This window comes from Patiria miniata, unplaced genomic scaffold (assembly GCF_015706575.1).
Source record: "Patiria miniata isolate m_02_andy unplaced genomic scaffold, ASM1570657v1 HiC_scaffold_20, whole genome shotgun sequence".
Classification (NCBI taxonomy): domain Eukaryota; kingdom Metazoa; phylum Echinodermata; class Asteroidea; order Valvatida; family Asterinidae; genus Patiria; species Patiria miniata.
The window spans coordinates 6,491,976-6,507,401 of NW_024037059.1; the positions used below are offsets into that span (position 1 = coordinate 6,491,976).

General features: G+C 40.0%; 1 long non-coding RNA gene across 1 annotated transcript in view; it reads right to left on the bottom strand.

The window, feature by feature from the left end:
* Nucleotides 1-15,426, bottom strand: part of LOC119728451 — a 32,724-nt gene that overhangs the window by 16,409 nt on the left and 889 nt on the right. Inside the window, exon 2 of the long non-coding RNA XR_005271058.1 lies at nt 13,248-13,741. This is a non-coding gene — a long non-coding RNA (uncharacterized LOC119728451). The remainder of the gene's footprint in view (nt 1-13,247; nt 13,742-15,426) is intronic.

Genomic DNA, 15,426 nt, shown 5'->3' on the forward strand with positions numbered 1-15,426 from the left:
GATCTTGGAACTTTGCATTAACTTTTTTTTAATATCAATGTTAATGTAATCTCTGACTACTATATTGACATTTATGTGTAAGAAAGAGCAATTGTAACTGACTTTCCTGATCTGGGTGACCCCCAATATGGCCCAAGCCAGAAATCCGCCTTAAAATTTGCCCAACACAAGGGGAGAAATCCCCATGTGGCTCAGGTGATATAATTTTCTAGGCTTTTTATTAAGAAAGAGTGCATCTTCAAGATTAATATTATCAAAAAAATTCATGTGTATCTGACATTTTCATGAAAATTCAAAGCTGCAAAAACACCCCCAAATTGGGAGACAATGTGTGTTAGACGCAAGTTGTGCATGTGCAGGCAATTTTGACTGACCCCAATTCAGCTCAGAAGCATAAATGGAACTCCTTTTTTGCAGTCCTTCATTTTTAAGGAGCGCGATCGCGCAGGCGCTCCTACTGCACTCCTCGATTGTCTCGAAGGAGCGCCAAAAATAGCGCTCCTAAGAAATCCAAAAGAGGGCTCATCAAACACGGGAAGTTTAAAAATAAGAAGAGATAAAAGCGCAAAGGATTTTAAGTCTTAAGCTACACATATTTTTCGCTGGTATAATGCCCAAACTCACGTTAATATGCCGTTGGACATCGCTAAAAATGAACGAACACCGAGCTCGTACGTACTGTATAAGATCGTGTGTGTACAGCGGTTGTATACTGTGCGTGCACAATCTGCATATCGCATAGAGCTGCATGAAAACACGTGGGCCCGTACGTGCGAGTGCAGCAATGACTGGTTCCCGCTGCGCCGCGCACTAAGTCCCAATGAAGGCATGATGAAAATGTGGTAACCAGTCAATGTAATAGCGGTAAAAATGCCAAGAAAACAACGATTGAGAAGGACGATCTTTGCAAGCTTATTCACAGAACTTGATCTCTCTTGTCTGTGTATGTATTTCCCATGTTCATGAATTTATTTTGAGGAAGTTTTACTGGTATGTGAAGTGAAACGATGCAGCCTGTTTCACCGAAATCCTATACCGTAAAACGAGTCTCATTGCTGGCCCACCACACACAGTGCATCACAAACGCTCGTACTAGTGCGAAGTTCAGACGTTGTTAGCCAGTTCCTCATCGTGATTAGCATTGTGTATATGGCATACTTGACCTGCATTTTCCATTATTTTTTAAGATTATCGACGGCAGATATTTTCGATAAAACTTAACGCAAGTTTGTGTCATTTTGAGGCCCTTTTTGTATAGCTTCTGTAGAGCAATTGAAATAGTTCAGGCTGAAAATTTCATATAATTTTAATGAATCTAAATTCTCTCCATTTTCCAAGTATAATCAAGTGAACCAACTGGCAACTGTATTAAAAAATGAAAGCCTAAGCAGTAGTCAAACCTTTTATTAATTTCCATTAATTTCCTTTTCCATTTCCATTTTACCTTGTCTTACAGTTACAAAAAAAAAAAAAAGTCTTACAGAATTTACAAAAAAAGAAGAAAAGTAAACGCAACTTGAGCATATGTTATTATGCAAAAAACTAATAATAATGCAGCCCCTTGAATAAATCCTTATACTCAAAATAAAACAAAAACAATGGTAACCCGTCGTTTAACCGCTATTTATCCGTAGATTTTAAGGAGAGCGATTTGCTCTCCTCAAATATTTGAGGAATATTTGAATTTCGGACTATGAAATACTGACTCACTGGTAGTATTGCATATTCCTATGTGAGGATTGTGACCGCTCAACCAATAAAACAGTTTATGTTTAAGGCACCGGATTTCACAGAAATCCAAATTTCATGTGATACTCCAAAAGTTTTTAAGACCAGCCAGCTGGTGTTTATCAACCACAAGCTGATTTACCCGATCATAGATCGGGTAGGGCGTATTTGTGTTGGGGTTGAAAATGTGGGGAGTTAAATGTAAATGGGGGACTTAGTTGAGAAGACATGCAGTTATAGAAAAGCAATTTCTGTGGTGCGATCTCAGGCAATTTCTGACCACTATTAAAGTAAAAACCAATTGTTTTGAGCAAAAGATTAACTTTTAAACATCATTTTCGAGTTTGGAGTCAATGAATCAGCTATTCTGAGTAATAGAATAATTACAGTAGGCTACAATTTTTATTCGGGGGAAAAAAAGTGGTGGTGGGGGGGGGAGACCAAACTATATCCCGCTTTAAGATGTTGGGGTAGGGGTCCCCATCTCTCACCGATTGACGCCCATGATAATTATGTACCATGGCGTGTATAACTGTCTGTAAATTTTCCGGTTGGTCTGTTAATTAAGTTGGCATTTTGTACAGTTTTGACAATAAATCATAATGCAATAAAACGTGAACGTGTCAAGTTGCAATGGAAATGTTGAGTGTTATACCATAAAACTACAAAGTCTGAATCATGGAGGAAGGTCATAATTAAGTTACAGTATTGGACTCTTCAACAAACGTAAACTTGATACTTTTTACAATTTGGAGACCTGCGTGGAAAACTCAATTCAACTTTTAAGTTGGCCTTTCAACCACAACATACATGTAAGCAAGACCAAACAGCCAACGACGTCCACCAATGGATATTATTATTTATGCAACGTAGTTCAAAGATCGCGATATTTGAAGAAATGCATCGATCTTTCGTTGATCCCAAAACAGGCCCCCGAAATTATAGCGCACACTGAATTATACGTGGCGGGCAGCGAACATCACAAAAACGTGGCTCAGCCTTGATGGAAGCAACAGCACTCTATCCATAGAGCTTGCTCTATGCTCTCATGCACGTCTCAATGCTTGTGTTTCCAATATCGAGCACCGTAGACCCAACCTCGTTTCCAGGGTGTGGAGCAAGCTGCAGTACGTGTTGCCATTGACGGTTTTACGCATAGCCGGGAAGTACTATACGCAGTGTAGACTTTCAATTGGTCAGACCGCGCAAGGCATACTAATGTGTAGTCCTTTTGAGTATTAGTTGCACTCGGCGCAAGGGCGGGAAGCAAAGCACAGGGAAGAATAGGGACACTTGGTGGCCATGCACCATGGAGAAAAAAAATTTTGCCAGGGTCACCCCATGCTACCGTTTGGTAAATACTCGCTTGCACGCACACCAGAGCTACGTGTATGTTGAACAGAGCGGAACGCGTGCGTTCGGCGGCGGCGGAAAATAAAATAAAAACGGAAATAAAATCAATGCAAATGCGCGGGGGAAAAAGCGGGGGGAAATCTGGACCATCGGAAGAAAAAAAGCGGAAAACAAAATGTGGCACACTGAACAAATAAGCGGAAATCCGCTAAATAGCGGAGATTTCACACCCCTGATTGACAATGAGAAATAAACACCGGGAATCGCTGCCGGCAAGTTAGCGCATGGCCCGGCAGCATGTGCCGGCGAATGACAACAGATGCTGATTTGTTTTGTCCGAATAAATAAGTCCTTTTTTACAACAAAGCTTATCAAATTGTTGTGATTACTAACGAGTAGTAACATCAAAATATCAAGTGTACGATTGTACTTTCTTGCAGCTAGCACGATGCATGGGCGAATCCATTAATTTCGTAAGGGGTGATTTAGTGCCAGTTTTGCGTTTAACGTCGTTTCTTGAATACATTTCCAGAAAAAAATATATATTGTGACATAGAACAACTGACTATTGTATAAAGAAATGTTTCGAACTCCATAAAAAGTATTAGTTGTCTTTTCTTCTGCGGAAATATTGATAATTATTGTTCCCAAGACGGTACACCCCTTTATTACCAAAAATGGTTTGGTCTGATCATACAGCGTGCGTGTTGCATGCATGACCGGGGCTTTTATCGACAAATTCGTTGTACATTTCGCGTTCAAAAAACCAAGTTTTAAAATAGTTTTAACTTTAATTGATATGTAGAAGATGTTCTTTATTACTTTTTCTACCATATAATTAATTAAAGCTGTTTTTAATGTCCAAAAGCCTCTACAAAATTTGTTGATGCTCGTTGATGACCGTTGAGGCTTGTTTACGCGCTTTAGTAGTACCAAACGAAAGAGTTCGCTCACGCACGGCCCGCCGGCCGGCCAGCACAGTAGTGTATACCGTTAGCACTCGGTAGCGAACCTCGGTATCTGTTCGTGGGATGTGCTTCCACTGTTCGTTTAAAAAAATGATTTGCCTCAGGTAACAATTGATAATTCGTTTCAGCAACAGATCTTATTTTAAACCAGTACATGTAGTGAGAAAACCTTGGGTATTTTTTTTTGTCAACGAAAATGTGAAGCATATCAATAGCATATCGGTTAACTTCAAGCATATCGGATTTTTTTCGAAGCGTGTAGGCCCGATATCCTAGTGTATGCCTGGCTAGAAGCCTGCTTACATGTATAAGTTATACATGTATGTCGTATTTACGACTAATATCATCGACAGGATACGACATATATGTCGACAGGGTATGACATATCAAACATATAACATAATGTTGACAGGTGCCGGTTCGACATATATGTCGTGCATAAGTCGAGTCGACAGGGTACGATATATGTCGCATACGACAAAGTCGTATATAAGTACATCTCGTGTGTAGAAAATATGAATTGTAACTCGTATCATCTACTTGTTTGTCGATTATGTCTTACATACAACATATCTTGTGAGAACGACTTGTACCTCGTGCGATTTACATCTACGACTTACATGTCGTACGTATGATTTAGGTACGACATATGATTCATGCGTACGCATTAAAATACATGTGTCGTACGTATGTGATGTAATTTGCACATGGTACAAATTCAGGGAGAGTTTTTTTTCACCATGTACCTGACAGTTTCATATATTTCCATCCCAAAGTCAATAGCTCGTTTCTTGCAGTAATTCATACGGATGCTTATAGATACGAGTTAACCTGCATTCGATTAAATGGGTACGACTTGACGTGGGTCTGAGTTGACCTGTTCCCTACATTCGCTGTCATAGCGCGGGCAGGTAGCGGCGTGATAATGTACGCTGTTGCACCGAAAAAACGTCGGCAGACTGTCTTGAACTGTCCAATTCGCAATACATTGGAAATAGTATCATTTTGAACAATTGTGCACTCAATATAGCGGCATATTTCATTTGTTTGTAATGGGATTGAAATACCTGGACTTACATGTACCATGGTTTGAGTGAACATACATGTACATGTACGTGGTGTATACAGTAATTTGCGGGATCATGAATATGTATGTCGCGGGTCAAAGTTTACGGGATTTGATTGGATATCGTGTAATATATGCGCATCAGAAATTTTCGGCCGATTTCGGTCGAAACTATAAAGAAACACATAAGGAATTCGCCACGGTTGCGTCAAGGCTATCTTGCGCCTCGACTTACTGTACGGCTGTTTGCGGAAGTGTGTGTGGGACGTACGTACATGCACACAAAGCACACGCAAGGGTCGTTGAGGGTAACGGCAGGGGTTGCCCTTAACTTTTTTTTTTGACTGGCCAGCCGGACCAGTTGGTTAGAATTTTGACTGGTCCGCCAGGTTTTTGACTGGTCCGTCTTATACAGCGTGTACCCACCAGTTAATCAGTTTCACATACATTGTAAGTCATAATTAGACTATAGTCAACACCCATGTCATCATGTCACCTGAGCAATAGAGGTCTATTTTCTTCCTCCATGATCTGAGGCCGCAAATAAAAAATATAGTTCTGCGTCAGATTACATGCCTTTTAAAATAGGGTCGGTCGGTCGGATTTTTGTTTTTTTGTTGGCAATTTTTTTTTTATGCAGATTGAATGGGGTATTCAATTAGGCCTCAGTATGCAAAGTTTTAGCCTGATTTATTTTCATTGCACTACGAAAGCTATACACAAAATGATGGCCACAAAAAGTGAATAAAACCTACCTTAATTAGGCCCAAAAAAATAGTTCTGCTTCCGATTACATGCCTTTCAAAAATAGGGTTGGTCGGTCGAAAATTCATTTTTTTTGGCCAATTTTTTTTATGCAGATTGAATGGGGTATTCAATTATAATAATGCGAAGTTATAGCCTGATTTCCATTGCACTACGAAAGCTACCGGTATACACAAAATGGCAACAAAAAGTGAATAAAACCTACATGTACCTTTAATTATTGTCAATATATTTACGTTCGATAATTTCAAAAAATAATGGAAAATTCAGGTCGTTCGCACCATATGCTTAATGCTAGTCAAAACGCAGGGATCGAGCTGGCCAAAACTCCGAGGTGTGTGATGCGTGCGTGTGTGGCGAGTGGCCCACCATAGGCCGACAGACCCGTTTTTACGGTCAAAAATATCAAGAAACACACGGCACAAATACGAGTAGTGCGATCTCAAAATGAATTCTTGAACACAGAAAATACATACACAGACAAGCTACATGTACATGTAGATCAATTCTGTAAATAAACTTGCAAAAGTGTTCTTTCTCCATTGGTGTTTTCTTGGCATTTTTACGACGTCGAGTCCGACCAATTGACAGTGGCCTGCACTGCTAGCGCGCTATACCGCATTTTCATCATGTCTTCTAAATTGGCCCCTGCGCAGTGCGCGCGGCGGGAACCAGTCATCGCCACGTGATTATAGTCACCGTGACATTTAATTGCGAAGTAGTCATATCGCGAAGAGAATTTGTAAAAATAACAGAGGTTTCTTTTGAAAAAAAGCGAATGTAAGTAAGAAAACAAATAAATACAAGCATTTTTTGATGCAAAAGGGTTGTTGAGAGGTATTTTGTGAAGACAGAAAAGACAACAAGATTTTATTTTTATTTATTCAATTTCAATCTTTTTTTTTCTCTTTTTTTCTGGAATTGCCGATAAAATTTTTAGGGTCGCAGCCTAAAAATAGGGTCGGTTGGGTAACCGGAAGCAGAACTATTCTTTTTTTTTGGCCTTATTGTCAATATATTTACATTCGATAATTCGTAAAGAATAATGGAAAATTCAAGTTGTTCGCACCATAGCCCATGCACAACGCTAGTCAATACGGGAAGCTGGACAAAACTCCATAGTGTGTGATGCACTGTGCAGTGTGTGGTGCAGCCAACAGACCTTGTTTTTATGGTCGAAAATTTTGGGAAACACAATGCATTGTATCACGTCAAATACGAGTAGAGCGATCTCAAAATGAACTCTTGAACACGGAAAATACATACACAGACAAGCTAGATCAATTCTGTGAATTAACTTGCAAAAACGTTCTTTCTCCATCAGTGTTTTCTTAGCATTTTTACAATGTCGAATCCGACCAGTTGACAGAGCACGTGCCTGCACAATGCATAGCCATGCTAGTGCTAATGATCGCATAGCCGTGCACAGACTAGTTACCACATTTTTATCATGTCTCCTAAATTGGCGCAGCGGGAACCAGTCATCGCTGCATTGAGCTGGGTTTACGCACATGATTATACATGTAGTCACCGTGACATCGAGTTGCGAAGCAGTCATATCACGAAGCGAATTTGTAAAAATAACGGAGGTTTCTTTTGAAAAAAAAATTGCGAATGTAAGTAAGAAACCAAATAAATACAGCAAACATTTTTTTGACACAGATTTTTTCAGCTGGCCAGGCGGACCACTTGGCAAGGTGTTTCAACTGGTCTGCCGGCAATTCAACTGGCATTTGGCCAGCGGACCACTGCTAAGGCCAAAAAAAAAAATAGTTCTGTTTCCGATTACATGCCTTTCAATTTCAAAAATAGGGTCGGTCAGTCGATAAATATTTTTTTTTTTGGCCATTTTTTTTTATGCAGATTCAATGGGGGTATTCAATTATATGTGAAGTTTTAGCCTGAACTATTTTCATTGCACTACGAAAGCTATAAACGAAATGGCAACAAAAGGGGAATAAAACCTACCTTTAATTATTGTCAATATATTTACGTTCGATAATTTCAAAAAATAATGGAAAATTCGGGTCGTTCGCACCATATGCACAACGCTAGTCAAGACGCGGGGAGCTGGCCAAAACTCTGAGGTGTGTGATGCGTTCATGTGTGGCGAGCGGCCCACCATGGGCTGACAGACCTGTTTTTACGGTCAAAAATTTTGGGAAACACGCGGCATGTATCACTCGAAATACGAGTAGTGCGATCTCAAAATGAACTCTTAAACACAAAAAATACAGGGTTTATCCTTAGCGGTCGCCCGCTCGCTAAATGCGAGTGAAAACAGCGGCGGGCGAGTCAAAACCCTCCTCTCAGTAGTCCAACGGGCGAGTCAAAAAACTGTTAAAAAAAAATAAATATAACAAAGTTTTCCCTACAGTATTTTTCAATCAATCAAAATAAAAAGTTAAGGGTGATACAACACATGAATACTTTTGCCACGCCGACCGAAATAAAAACATCGGTAGTTCGAATTCGTATCACTCCATGTATATTCGCAGTGCGCTGTGCATTGAAATCCCAACGACGAGCACATCGACACGAGGCGAATCAACGTGTATTTGCCATTACACATTGTGCACACATGCAGTGCACGTGATTTACTTCGTCTGCAGTCCACACGGTACGGACGTACGTACGTTAACATCGTATTCGTATCATACAACGTGGTGAGGAGAAAACTTTCATGACAGTTTCACTGCCAAAACTTGTGCCCGAATGGATTCTTGGGATGATTTATTGAACACTATCAAACGAATGTACCGAAAAGATGAGGACAATATGAGATTCAAGGGGCCTATTTTGAATGTAAAGACCAGTGAATGTAAAGTGGACGGTGCTTTGGAAAATATTATGGATTGACGTGACCAGCGTAAGTTCGTGGGTCCCCCGCCCGCAGCGCTTCTTGGCTAGGCACACTGATTGCACCATTCTACACTAGAAATGCATGACGCGCGCGAGAGAAGTTTTTTGGAAAATACTGGCCTTCTCACTCATTTTCAAACAAGTTAAAACAGTTCAGTTACTAACCTGGTAAACTCCCATTAATACCACGACTGTGTGCAATGTTTTTTTGTTCCTCAAGATAACGCTTTTTTAGTTCGTGTTTTATCAAAACATGTCGGAAATAGAACACCTAAAGCCTTAAGTTCGGAACGAAGCACACTGCATAAATTTTGATTATGACTTCTCCCCTATTTGATTCCTGTTAATTAAAGCCTTGCTCTACAATGTATGTTAAAGCATGGACGATTAAAGAAACATTGACATCACTTAAAAAGGAACTACATGCAATATTATGTACATGATTAAGATAATTGCCGATTGGATTCATATTGCATAATTTATTATCAAAAATGTTATCAAAAATGCTAATGGTGATTTGATTGAAAGTTACTATTAAAACATGTGGGCTAGTGAAAAAGGTTGCGGGCCAGTGAAAACTCTGGTTTACTGGCCCGGCCGGCCAGTAAAGGAAAAAGTTAAGGAAAACCCCTGAAATACATACACAGACAAGCTAGATCAATTCTGTAAATTAACTTGCAAAAACGTTCTTTCTCCATCGGTGTTTTCTTGGCATTTTTTGAGATGTCGAATCCGACCAGTTGACAGTGGCCTGCACTGCTAGCGCGCTATCAGTCGCATAGCTGTGGACTTGTTACCGCATTTTCACCATGTCTTCTAAATTGCCCCCTGCGCGGCGCGGCAGGAACCAGTCGTCGCCACGTGATTATAGTCACCGTGACATCGAATTGCAATGTAGTTATATCGCGAAGCGAATTTGTAAAAATAGCGGAGGTTTCTTTTGAAAAAAAACGAACGTAAGTAAGAAAACAAATAAATACAAGCAATTTTTGATGAAAAAGGGTTGTTGAGAGGTATTTTATGATGACAGAAAGACAACAAGATTTTATTTTTATTTATTCAATATTTTTATTTTTTAAATTTTTTTGGAATTGCCGATAAATTTTTTAGGGTCGCAGCCTAAAAATAGGGTCGGTTGGGTAACCGGAAGCAGAACTATTCTTTTTTTTTGGCCTAAGGTCGAACCCTGCTAGTATAGTACAACTAGTGATTGTGTCGCGGCGCGCGCGGTGTGCGGTAGCAGGAACAAGCTCGTATGGGAACAAGCTGATAGCCTTGGTCACGGCTAGTAGTGGTACTGTCTGGGGATTAATTGATCCACTTTTCAAATTAAAATACTTGAGATTTAAGGGCAAAACTTGAAGGCTTCACAAGCTGACAAATAACGTATTTGTAACACGAGGGGGTATATAGATCCCCCCCCCCCCCACTACAATTTGGACATAATAAGTGGATGTACATGTACATGCAGTTTTTGGACCAACATTAGGTAGAGAGGCATACTGAGATACACAAAAAGCCCAAAAAAGAGGTCCATTTATGCTTTTGAGATGAAGTGGGGTCAGTCAAAATTGCCTGCACATGCACAATGTGTGTCTAACGACAATGTGTCTCTAACACACATTGACGCCCAATTTGGGGGTGTTTTTGCAGCTTTGATTTTTCATGAAAATGTCAGATACACATGAATTTTTTTTCGATAATATTAATCTTGAAGATGCACTCTTTCTTCATAAAAAGCCTAGAAAACTATATCAACTGAGCCACATGGGGATTTCTCCCCTTGTTTTGGGCAAATTTTAAGGCGGATTTCTGGCTTGGGCCATATTGGGGGTCACCCAGATCAGGAAAGTCAGTTACAATTGCTCTTTCTTACACATAAATGTCAATATAGTAGTCAGGGATTACATTAACATTGAAATTAAACAAAGTTAATGCAAAGTTCCAAGATTAGGGGCCTTCAAAATTTGAAAAAAAAATGCATGTGACGCATCATGACGGATCATTTTTGACCCCCCGTAAAATTAAGGTGTGAGGCATGATGGGTATTATTTCCCTATATTCCTGCTCTACTACAGTAGTTGTTCCCATGTCTCTAAATTCAGCTTCCAATTCAATTTCAATCTCAAGATATCTGTCCTTAAAGTCAGTGATTTATTCTATGGGCCAGTCAGTTCCCTTTTTTTTTGGCAAAGTTCATTGAACTTTGTGCTACCGTAACACCTCAATGGAAAGCAATATGAATTTTTGCTTTCGATATCATCTAAAGAACAACTTACAGAACCTTTCCACCAAGTCTGAACAAAATCTGTGACATATATGGTGCCATGGCCCGTTGAATTGGCATGGAATGACCCTTTCAGGAGTTACGAACTATTGTGTCCCCTATCCAAGACGTGACTTTTATACAAATATTTGCTCACAAATGGCCATAAGAGAATTATGATCTCATTATAAGCAGTTTTTAATTTTAAATGTTTTTCCCAAAAAAAAATTATGGAGTCGATTCCAAGTGGAATCGTCATTCCCAGACGGAATTGGAATCAATTACAACAAGTCAGGTGTGTTTACAAACACAAATGCCCCGCAACCGTGACTGTTCCCATGACATAACACCACTCTTTTAACATCAACTTACATGTACCTTGGTCACATGGAACGTTCATTAATTGACAGCATTAGTGTCTTCTGTAGGTTTTATATGAATTAATCCCTAATCCCTATGATGTCAGAATAAATACAAGATTTCTATTGTTTTAGCCACTGTGACCTTGACCCTTGACCTTTCAGCCCCAAATGCAATAGGCTTCTTAGGACTGCCAAGGACAATCCACAAACCAAATTTGAAGTTCATATGTAAAGTATATCTCAAGTTATCACGCTGACAAAATTTCTATTGTTTCAGCCACTGTGACCTTGACCCTTGACCTTTCGGCCCCAAATGCAATAGGCTTCTTAGGATTACCAAGAACAACACACAAACCAAATTTGAAGTTCATATGTAAAGTATTTCTCAAGTTATCGCGCTGACAAAATTTCTTTTGTTTTAGCCACTGTGAACTTGACCCTTGACCTTTCGGTCCCAAATGCAATAGGCTTCTTAGGATTACCAAGAACAATCCACAAACCAAATTTGAAGTTCATATGTTAAGTATTTCTCAAGTTATCGCTCTGACAAGATTTCTATTGTTTTAGCCACTGTGAACTTGACCCTTGACCTTTCGGCCCCAAATGCAATAGGCTTCTTAGGATTACCAAGAACAATCCACAAACCAAATTTGAAGTTCATATGTTAAGTATTTCTCAAGTTATCGCGCTGACAAGATTTCTATTGTTTTAGCCACTGTGAACTTGACCCTTGACCTTTCGGCCCCAAATGCAATAGGCTTCTTAGGATTACCAAGAACAATCCACAAACCAAATTTGAAGTTTTCATATGTTAAGTATTTCTCAAGTTATCGCGCTGACAAGATTTCTATTGTTTTAGCCACTGTGAACTTGACCCTTGACCTTTCGGCCCCAAATGCAATAGGCTTCTTAGGATTACCAAGAACAATCCACAAACCAAATTTGAAGTTCATATGTTAAGTATTTCTCAAGTTATCGCGCTGACACGATTTATCCGGACACACACACCCACCCACCCACACACACACCCACACACCCACCCATACTTGTTTCACATGACTAGTGTGGACTTTCCATTGCTTTCGTGTAGTTAAGAAAAACCAGTGAAAAAACTCATTTTTCTCAAACTGTGAAAACTCTTTCAACCCAATTTTTTTTCTATGATTCCCTTTAGTGTTTCTCTTCATTCTGCTACAGATAAACCTAACCCAAAAATGCCTCTAAACCTGTTTTCCAGAAATGGGGAAACACTGTGTGGACGTGGGGTAAGTCCACACAACGTCGGTGCTACCTACATTATGTGGACGTCTTTTGTTCGGAAGTCCACACTGCGTATGTAAGACAAGCTCACCCACCCACCCACCCACCCACCCACGGAAGGACAAGGCGGAAACAGTATGCCCCTTCGGCTTCGCCGCGGGGCATAAAAATGCTGGACTCGTCCAACTCGTCCTATCCCCAACTCGTGATAATTTTGTTGTTTGGCAAATTACTATTCAAGTCAAACATGTGTCAGTGTGTAATATAAATATAACTGCAAATATTTCCTTTTTCAAATCGTGGAAGTTGTCTGAAGGGCTTTATAGCTTTATGTAAACTGTAACTTTGCAAGTGTCATCTGTTGCATTAAAATGCACACAAACATGAACTCTGTCTTGGTTTTCCATGTACAGTACTAAAAGTAGCCTGGTTCCATTTTGAAAATTCTCCACAAATAACATTCAAAACCGATGCATGCCCCTACTGGTGATAAATGTGTTGTTTGGCAAATCTACTATTCCAGTCAAAAATGTTTGTTTCATTCAAATATCTGCAAATATGTGTACTTTGTATAGTAGGCATCCAAATCAGAATTGCTATTCAAGTGGTTTTCTTACCTCTGGGTTTTCATCAGTCTCTTACACTGCATACTCCATCTGGTCCATCGATCAAAACGAATCACAGCTAAGTCTGTTCCTCATTTGACATGTTCACGACATGTGTGGTTGTGGATGGAGACAAAAACACTGAAGGAAATGGTCAAGTCCTTGAAGCTTACAGATGTCACAAGCGTTGTCACTAACATAATAATCCATGGTAGCGCATTCTGTAGCAAGTTAGTGCTTTGCTGGACTCCTGTCAGGTGAACAGCCTTGTCATAGTACACACAGGAAAACTCCATACAGCAAAAATGTTTGAACACACTGGCATTGCATGCAGAGGTGAACATGACCACTTGTTGATGAATCACTGGTGGGAAGTATCTCATGAGGTCTTGGACTATGCATGCTCACACACGAAGGCTTGTTGGCTCCATGACTTGCTGAAGATGCGAGGATGTAATGACATTGTATTCACCTTCCTTTTTTAGTATGAAAAACAGGCTGGTATACTGAAAGAGACATGGAGAAAATACTTCATTAATTATCCAATAAAATATTTCATGCTTCACAATGGGCAGTGCAGAAGATAAAAAAACTCCTCACTGACAAATAGCACCAGTTGCAAAGTCTCTCCATTAATTCTTTTTTGAAATATCAAGGCAGTGTTGAAAGATGACAATTATAATGCAAACAGAAACAAATCACTTAAAAAATTGTCTGCACAGTTTCAGCTCCTACAGCATGCATCTAGCACAAACCAACATGAGAATACCAATGAAGGCCTGTGATTGGCTGTAAGTTTTCCTTAATTTGCATATGCAAATCTGTACTTCAGGGTTACCTTATATGGTAATGAAATTCAATGTTTTGGGCTCTGGGCTGACTGACTACCCTCCCATTGGCTACATGTGTTAGAATCAAAAACAGAGTTTTAGGATGAATGCAGGCTTGGCAACCTGGACAATGGGTAGAAGGTGCAAGTTGTTGCTTAGTCTGAGGCATTTTATCACACACTGTTGCCAAAAAGACTTAATCCAATGAAAAAAAGGAGAAACAATCTTTTCGTTGGGGATAGGGCTAGGGAGGAGAGGTTGCTCTGTTGTGCACGCACCTCCAAACCACCCTTCCCCCCTTCCCCCCTTCCCCTCCCCTTAAAAAAAACGGAAAAAAAGTTTGGAATTTTGTTAGTGTAATTTTGGTCACTTGGCTATCTGGAACAAAAATCCACTTCTAAGACTCCTAAAAAAATAGCCCCACAAATGTGACGGTAATACTGGACTACCTCCGTATTAACCGTCACAAATCCACTTGTGGTAAATTGGACGGAGAGTCCGTTGCTAAGGGAGTCAAAAATCCATTTGAAATCACAATTGTTTTGCCACTTTATACTCACACAATGCCGTCTACAACTGCTTAATATCAACAAAACGTTAAATTCGGCACCTTCAGAGGTCTAGTTATCTTGTAATTTCGAGTTGAATTCGGAAGACTGTTACAGCCATTGTTCACGAAAGCGTCGTGTTGCATGACATCATGGGTTGTGATAAATCGCACCCTCACTAGCTTGCATCAAATTTTGACAATGTGCATTTGTATTGGTCAAAAGTGCGCCCGCATACATGCACTCTCCGTCCAATTTACCACATGTGGATTTGTGACGGTTAATACGGAGGTAGTCCAGTATTAGCCTACCGTCACATTTATGGGACTACTTTTACTAAAAAAATAGCCAGCAATGTTGAAAACCAACATGAATGTCATGGAAAGAGGGCAGGTTTTTAATTTTTTGATCAAGAATGTCTATTTTTTTTTAGAAATTTCACATGGAAATTTTTGCAGCGCAAAAAATCCCCAAATGGTGAACTGTTAAAAATTATACAAACTAACTAGAAAATATAAGAAAGCCGAAGGAGCAACTATAGAATGCAGGGCCACGCCGAAGCAAGGTTTTTTATTTTGCCTGGAGGCGTGGATGGAATAGGAGTAATAGATATGCAAACCTGCAAAAAAGTGCTAAGTACAGCGAAGGAATGCACTGCACTTGTCTTCTAAGCTTCTCATGAAGGATCGGAAGGGAGGGCGTGCTTGTAAATGTGTTGGGGGCACTGTCTGGAGCGGCGGAGGCGCGGAGTCTTGGAGTCGCAGAATCGCGGAGACGCGGGGCACTGGAGTGGCTAGTGGCGGAGGCGCGGAG